This window comes from Belonocnema kinseyi, chromosome 2 (assembly GCF_010883055.1).
Source record: "Belonocnema kinseyi isolate 2016_QV_RU_SX_M_011 chromosome 2, B_treatae_v1, whole genome shotgun sequence".
NCBI lineage: Eukaryota > Metazoa > Arthropoda > Insecta > Hymenoptera > Cynipidae > Belonocnema > Belonocnema kinseyi.
Genome location: NC_046658.1, coordinates 40114433 through 40123281, shown reverse-complemented (window position 1 = coordinate 40123281; position 8849 = coordinate 40114433).

Genomic DNA, 8849 nt, shown 5'->3' with positions numbered 1-8849 from the left:
TTATGATTGAGAAAGGATAAGAAAAGAAAGGTCCAACAAGTCCGAAAAGAAAGGACGAGTTCGTTAACAGCCATTTTGGATAAAAATACAAATTTTGGGACCATTTTCTTATACTTAAGATTTTTATTTACGGCTATTAATAGTACTCAGAAGGCCAAACAATTTATCTTGATGACTTTTTTTTATACAAAAAAAATTCTCAGAGCTATAGCATTTTCCAAATTTTTAATATCAATCGAAAATCAAAATTATAAGCCAAACAACGTACGATATGAAAAAAAGTAAAGAAAAACATTGCTTTTTAAAAGCCCTACAAGATTATCATACAAACTTTTTGGATTTTCTTGTAAAGTTGAAAAATCTAATTTTTATTGCACAAAAAATAATGAGATATGAAAAATCCCATTTTGTGGTCAAACTATGCAGGATACAAAAGAAGATGAATCAACAAAAATTGTGATCTCAAAAAAGATCTACAAATACGTTAATAATCACTTCTTGATAGGAGGCGTACGTTGTGTTTTATTTGCGAAAAATAACATTGAAAATATAAAAAAAAACTTTGTGACAAAATGATACAAGTTACGAAAAAAAATGATTTAACAAAAATTATTTACCCGAAAAAGACCTAAAAATTTGTTATGAATTACTTTTTGACATGACACGTAGTTTTGGTTTTGATCATAAAAATGGTATTAAAAATAAAAATAAAAAATTTGTGGAAAAACAACAAAAGGTACAAAAACATAAATTTACAACTGTCTATCAAAAAACGAGTGCTCAGCGCGAGTGTCGCGATTATATTGTTTACCTCAAAGCCTACAGAGCTTTGAGAAACTTAATCTTTAACTATACTTATTTAAGCAAAAAATTCAGAATATGAACACGCATATAAATACTGCAATCTAAAGAGATATTTTTGATAAAGTTTCATTCAAGCATTCTAAATGCAAAGAATAAATATCTGATCGCGAATCGCGGGAATCAAAAGACGCGCGCCCCAGGTGCGCTCAAACTTGCGAGCCACGGGCACAGCGCACGGTGAGAATGTACCCGCGACAATAAATAGTTCATTTACGAATTATTTTATTACAAAGTAACAATTAAGAGATAAATGTTTTCGAAACTTTCCAATAATTTCTGAGCTTTTAGTTTAAATTAAGAAATGTAAGGCAAAATATTTATATATTCTGATCAACCACTCGAGTAAAATTCAAAAATAAATTTTTTCAATTTTGAAATTATGGGGTGCTCAATTTAAAAAATCGGGATATAATTTACATACATAGTAATATACATAAATTTCTATAAAGTATTATATAAAAAATTAGATAAAAAATAATTTTATCGTTTCATTATAATTTATTTAATTCATAATTAATTACACAAACATAGAAATTTATGAATTATTGTTTACTTAAATTAATCATCGTGAGGGAGGCGATATTCCTATAACATTTAAACTATACATCTGAAAACTCCAAATCGCTAATTATACATGCGAGAACGCTGTACGATCATATTTATTTAAAAAATTAATTATTTTAAATTTCAACTAAATATCTTTATCAATTAAAACTTTTAATGTCTTGAAACATATAGTTTCATTTAGTAGAATTTCTACCGCTTTTTTCAAAACAACAAAATAATATTATTCATAGACAGTGAATTTTAATTGCAAAATGACTAATTTTTTCAATAAAAGATGTCAGCTAAAAATATTTATTACGATACAATTACATTTTAATTCAATTTGGAAGTAAATGTTTTGCATCTAGATATTTTCTTGGTGCAAAATTTATTCAAATAAATGATTCATTAAATGAAAATAATAAATCAAAATTCTCCATATAAAATTTGTATTTTATATTTTTAAGTATTTAGTATTTGCCGAATTAGTATCGGCTATTTGGTGGACTTGTTCGACGGGTGAAGATTGCAGGGTCAAAGTAGTTGGTCGGTGCGATTTTCGTGATGAGAGGCATGGGGGGATCGGGCAATTTTCGCCGGGAGTGCCGTCTACAAGTAGGTCCTCGAACTATACACGTGCCGCATTTAGGGTTATAATATCTTTGGTTTTCTCATTCTTCGTAAAATATGACGGTAAAGCAGTAGAAAGATTTTTTAAGGTTAGAAAAGTTTGACATGTATGCATATCACTGCATTTTTTCAGATCTGAAGCCTGATCCAGGTTTTCGGTACAGTCTTTTTTTAATTAAAAAAAAAAAATCTTGAAAAATCATATTTTTAATTTAAAAAAAACTATTATAGAAAGAAATTTCGAGATGATAAACAAGTGCTGAAACATTTTTCTTTGACCAATATATTTTTTTAATTGAAATAATTAAATATTTATACTAAAGAAACAACTTTTGTAATGTTTGAAGTGTTTAAACATTATTGTTTAAATTTAAAATTAAAATAATTAAAACAAAATATATTTCTGGATCAGATATTTTGGTTAAAAAGTATATAGTATTTTTTAAATTACAAAAGTTCTTCCGAAAAATCGAAATGTTAATTAAAAAACACGTGTTTTTGTATATTAATTGGTCGGTAAAATTTTTGTATAATTTTAATTTTAAATTGAAACAAATAATTTTTAACACTTTAAATATTAAACCAAAATATATTTGATACAAATATTTTATTATCGTATTTTTATTGAATAATTAATATTGATTAAGAAACAAATTTATTTGGGGCGTTTTATTATTTGGGAATTTTCAAATCCGTTAATAGTATAAACTGTTCAGGAATTTGATTAGTTTTGCAATTTTATTATTCGGGACAGAGAGTTTTATCGAGTCGAGAATTATATTTTTGATTTTTCGGGATATTTCAGCCGTCCCCATAGAATTACAGAAAATTTGCTCTAATTATAATTTCGGCGCTCGATCTTGTTGATTTTTTCCTACAGTATTAATAAAAAAACGTGTATGGAAATTTTTGACATTACAAAGTTAAAGATAATCTCAATTAAAAATTGAAAAATTCGCTGTACATCCAATTTTTATTCTTGGGTCTTGGCGATTTTTTTCTAATAAATCCATTTCAGTCACTGGTAAACGGAGGTGATTTTCTCTTAGAAAATAAATGATTAAAATTTGAAAAAATTGGGTAGGCTTTTTTGACATCTAAGTATGTAAAAAAGGTAAACTTCCGAAAATTTAAAAACTAATTTAAGAACTATTTATACTCTCTTAAGAGGCGAATACAATTTGCACAACACTAATTGTAAAATTTGCAAATTTTTAGGCCTTCAGTTTAAGAACTTGAATTTTAACGTTAAATATGCTTCATTTTCAGAATACAGCCTTATTGTTTGAATTTTCAGAATTTTCGTTATTAGTTATAGGTTAGGTAAAAATATACTTTGAATTCAACGCATTTTAAATTCAATGTTTGTAGCTGCATTCAGATTTTTTTGTTTTAAATATCAATTGATTAAAACATTTTATATATTTTTCACGATTGCAATTTATAACTTCTAAAATTGAATAATTGTAGCTCAAACATGAAAAAGTATAGACTAATTTCAAATTTATAGAGGTTCTATCATATATATTGAACTATTAAAACCTCTGACCCTTTTTAAGGTTTTCAAAACCCTTTTAAAAACTTTTTTTAACAATTTTGATTGTGATTTCTTAATAAAAGAATAAGTGTTATTTACTCTCCAGAACAGCAATTTAAAAAATATTTAAAGTTTTAATAGTTGAGACATTTTAAATTTTTAGTCTTCAGTATATTAAATAATTTCAAATTTAAAGCTATTAAAATATGTCATCAGAATTTTTGAATGGAATGTGTTCGATAATTTTAGATTGAAGCATTTCGAATTATTTAGTTACAAATTAAAGTCGTAGAACTTGAAGTTTTATTAATTTTTTGATCATTTCTCATTCCCACAAATTATTATTATTATTTTTCTGTGTTAAGAAAATAACGCCTGATTTTTATAAAAATTAACAATTATATATTAAGGGTTCACTCAAGGTCATTTTTGTTCAAAAATCTTGTTCCTGAATAAATTGACTCTTATTGTTTCCGATTTTGTTCTGACACTCAGGGATTGTGTTTTTCATAGAAAACATTGAAATGTGGTTTTTTGACGTTTATAAAATTATAATTGAAGGTCACCGGGGATAATTTGCTATGAAAAATATTGACTTACAAAGAATATTGGTCAAACAATAGAATGGTTTCTTCGCCCGAGATACAAACTTAAATTGTACTATAGTAAGAACAACTGGAAAAATTTAGACGAAAGCAAATTTGGTAAAGAAAACAAACCTTTGTCGACCTATAAATACTAATTTTATTCCTCGAAAGATTTTTAAAAAATCTCTTTGAAACATTTTTCTTGCAACAATTTGATTGAAGTAAAATATTTTTTATAAAAATAAAAATAGTACAATTTTTACATACAATTCTTAAAATGAAAAAACTGTGTGTCAAAGCACAATCCAATCCGACTATTTTTTCGAAAGTTATCCGATACACAGACAACCACAACATCAATAACAACGACGACGTAGATGCCAGAGTCACACAGATGCCGACGCAAAAACTTGTTTTTCTGACTCAAGGTGCCTCAAAACGTCGAAATTTCATGAAATTCGCGAAAGTCATTTTTCGCATAAAACTCTTCTCATTATGGATGAGAATGTGATAAAATAATCATGGGACCTTGAAAAAGTAGCGTTTTTCGCCTCTTGACTTTTTTCCATATTAAGCTTTTTTTGCTTCAAATGTCCATTTTCGTTTGTTTTTTTGGATTTTGAAAATCCTTTAACTTTGGTAAGTTTGATTTTATCAACAAAAGTTATCAAAGTCAAAGCCCAATCTAATCCGACCAGTCTCTCGAAAGTTTTCCGGTATACAGACAGCAACGACGACGCCGGACAGACAAACAGACCCCGATGTAAAAACTTGTTTTTTGATTCAAGGGGCCTCAAAACGTCGACATTTTATAAAATCCGAAAAAGTCATTTTTCCTAAAAAACTAATACCTTCTCATTTTGGATGAGAATGTAAAAATTATCAACAAGATTTGTAGAAAATCTTTCAAAGAATAAAATGATTGTCCCGTAAGTTAGAACCGAAAAATTACTATTTCGAAAAAAAGAAAGTTGTTCTAAATTTTGAGCTAAACTCGCGACCGGGACAAATCGGGAAAAGGAGGTAAATTTGAAAATTGAACTACAGTTCTAGATCTGTTCAAAATGATATAATTTACATATTTTAACGTTAAAATTTGAACTAATTTAATTCGAAAGCCTTAGTAGTGACACAAGTGTAAACGTTCGAATTAATGGCTTCTTAAATGAACGCCTTTATTCAATTTCAAAATCTTTTTGAAGTATTATTTCAGTATAAAATATTCCATTTTTAATCTAATTAGTTTGGACATGTAAAAAAACAATTTTCAATAGTAAACAATTTGAAAAAGAATTGTTACAATTTCAGAGTGACAAATTTAAACTTTGAATGTTATAAATTATAATTGTTTTATTTATGTATCTGTATTTCCAAGGTAAAAGTATTTCATTTTGATTCTTAAAGAACAGGATTTTACACAAATGTTAGGAAAAATGGCAATAAGTCTAAAAGACATTTAAAAGTTCCAAAAAAATTTTTAAATAATTTAAAAAGATTTGAAATAATTTAAAAGAGAATTGATACTTTTGGTGATTTTAAAATGTTTTGAAATGTTGACTTTTTATTTTGAGAAATTACATAATTTCCTTCGTACCTACATAAGAACGTTTTTGATGCAAACATTGCAGGATTCAATTCAACAACGATTTATATCAAAATTTATTTTTATTATTTTTTTATTAATAAAAAATTCGATTTTTCAGAACTTTTTAATATTTTTTTCAAATACGATGCACATTTTCAAACAAAATTTTTCATACAGAAATATATATTCTATTATTGTATTTTCAATAAATAATATTTAATAAGCAACTTTTTAATTGTTTAAATTCATGAATTTTCTAGTTCGGATATTTTATAATTCAGCCATTTTCTTTAGGGATTTTTCAAATTCGGTAATATCTTATTGCCCAGAATTTTATTTATTTTATTTTTCGTGAATTTTTCAATTCGAATTTTATATTTCGGGACTTTTATAATTTCAGGAATTTTATTCTTTGGTTATCTTTCAATTTACGAATTTTACAGTTTCGGGAATTTAATTTTTTTGGATTTTTCAGTCACTTTTTCAAAAAATAAAATTCCCACATCACTGTAAAAATTCCGAAATTATAACATTGTCGAAATATAAAACTTCCGAATTGGAAAATTCTCGACAATTTACAATCTTACACAATTTGAGAATCGCCGACAGAACATTTCCAAATTATACAATATCCGGGCTAGATAACTCCCTAAATTGAACAATTAAAAAATAGTTTGTTAACAACTTTTTTTTTAATAGAACAATAAAATACTTATGTCAAAGAACAAACTTTTTTAATTTTTAAGGTTTATAAAGATTATTGTTAGAATTTAAAATAACAGTAATTGAACAAATGTATTTTTGAATAAAAAACGTTGTTTGAAAATGTGCATTGTATTTTTATACATTACAGAAAACTCTCGCAAAAATAAAATTATTTTTAAAAAAAAATGAAAATAAAAGTCGCGTTAAATTAGTCTGAATTGAATCCTGTAAAGTTTGATTCAATTGAAGCTCACGTGATTTTAAATTTATGTTTGTATTACATTTTTATACAATTATTATTTTTAATTAAAACAATAATTTATCAAAATTAAACATTAAACAAAATTTCTATAATAAAAATATTTGATTATTGTATTTGTAATAAATAAATAATATTGACCACAAAACTGTTTTCTCAATTTCTGCAATTCGGGAATTTTCTAATTTGTACATTTTATCATTAGACAGCATTCGGCCTGGAGTTTTATTATTCGGGAATTTTTAAATTCGATAATATTGTAAACTGTCCAGAATTTCATTATTCTAGAATTTTTAAATTCTGGATTTTCAGGTTTCAGAATTTTTTAATTTCGAGAAGTTTACAGTGTCGAAAATATTTCAAACATTTCAAAAGATTTATAAGATTTAAAAAAAACTGGAAGATTTTGAGGCATCTTTTTGAAGATTTTGACATAAATTTTACGACACAATGGGAATCATTATAAATATATTTAAAAGTTCTGAAAAACTTAAAAAATAATTTGAATTATATATATTTCGAGTAAGCTGTAGTAATTATAATAATTTAAATTTTATTTTAAGATATATTTTATGGAACATGATATTTTTTATGAATATGACAGTGAAATTCTGTTAGTCTAATTTTGTTTGCCAATGCGAAACTTAATCTGGCTTGGAAACTTCCGTCTTAACATCTAAAAATTGAAAGAACAATTTGTATGTCAGTTGGAATTATAATTATACTTTTATAAGTCTAAAAAAAATCCATAGAAATTGCAGACCACAAAAATAAAAATAAATAATATTAAATAACTATATTTAGACGATAGAATGAAAATTATAAATAATAATTTTAGAAATATTAGGAAATATATGAAACCGTAATATAAATTATTCATCGACTTTTATTTGTGATTTTTATTAAAATAACCATGTTTTGCAAAGTTATAAATGTAAAAATGTTTTAATTGGCAATTTACTTTCATTCCAAATGGTTCTTGCCCGAGCTAAATAACCATTATTGCGCCTCGAGGGGCCTACTGAGAGTTGCTTACAGCGCTCCAAGTGGCTGTCGTGGATGGATGCTATAGCCGGGGAGCGGTGGGAAGAGGGGAACTGACAACTTTCGCCACACGCGCCGCCTACATTTATCGCGGGTAACTAAACCCGCACCGCATCTACGTTCATAATATCTTTGATTACACTATCACAAATGATCCACAAAGCAGCATTTTTTCCTTTCTCGACTTTTATGAGTTTGTAGGGAAATTGGTCCCACATTGTTTCTTTAGACCCCCTCGATACATTTTCTTACTACTTACTGTAAGGAAAAGTTGAAAAGTGGACACGGCAATCACGACTTACATACCGAAAAATCGATTATTTTAAGTATTTTTCGGTATTGACGCACGTGCACTGAAAGTTTTCATGCGAACGTAATAAACGTAAAAACGCGTACATAACTAAAGAGGTAATATACCAAAGATATTATAAACGTAGATGCGGTACGGGGCGTCGGAGTGGGGAATTATATATATAGGACATCACATTTTCTGTCCTATCGAGGTGCTGCCCTCATCGTACTACGAAGTCGAATTCTTGTTTTCTCATTCTTCGTAAAATATGACGGTAAAGCAGTAAAAAAAATTTTTTAGGTTCGAAAAGTTTGACATGTATGTATCGCTGAATTTTTTCAGATCTGAAGCTTGATCCAGGTTTTCGGTACAGTCCTTTTTTAATTATAAAAAAAATGTTCTCGAAAAATCATATTTTTAATTTTAAAAAAAGTATTATAGAAGGACATTTCAAGATAAACAAGTGCTGAAAGCATTTTTCTTTGACAATGTTTTTTTTTAATTGAAATAATCAAATATTTATACCAAAGAAACAACTTTTTTAATGTTTGAAGTATTTAAACAATTTTGTTTAAATTTAAAATAATAATTAAAACAAAATATATTTCTGGATAAGGTATTTTGGTTGAAAATGTATATAGTATTTTTTAAATCACAAAAGTTCTTCTGAAAAATCGAAATGTTAATTAAAAAAAAAGGTGTTTTTATATATTAATTTGTCGGCAAAACTTTTTGTATAATTTTAATTTTTAATTCAAACAATAATTTTTAACACTTTAAATATTAAACAAAAATTTATT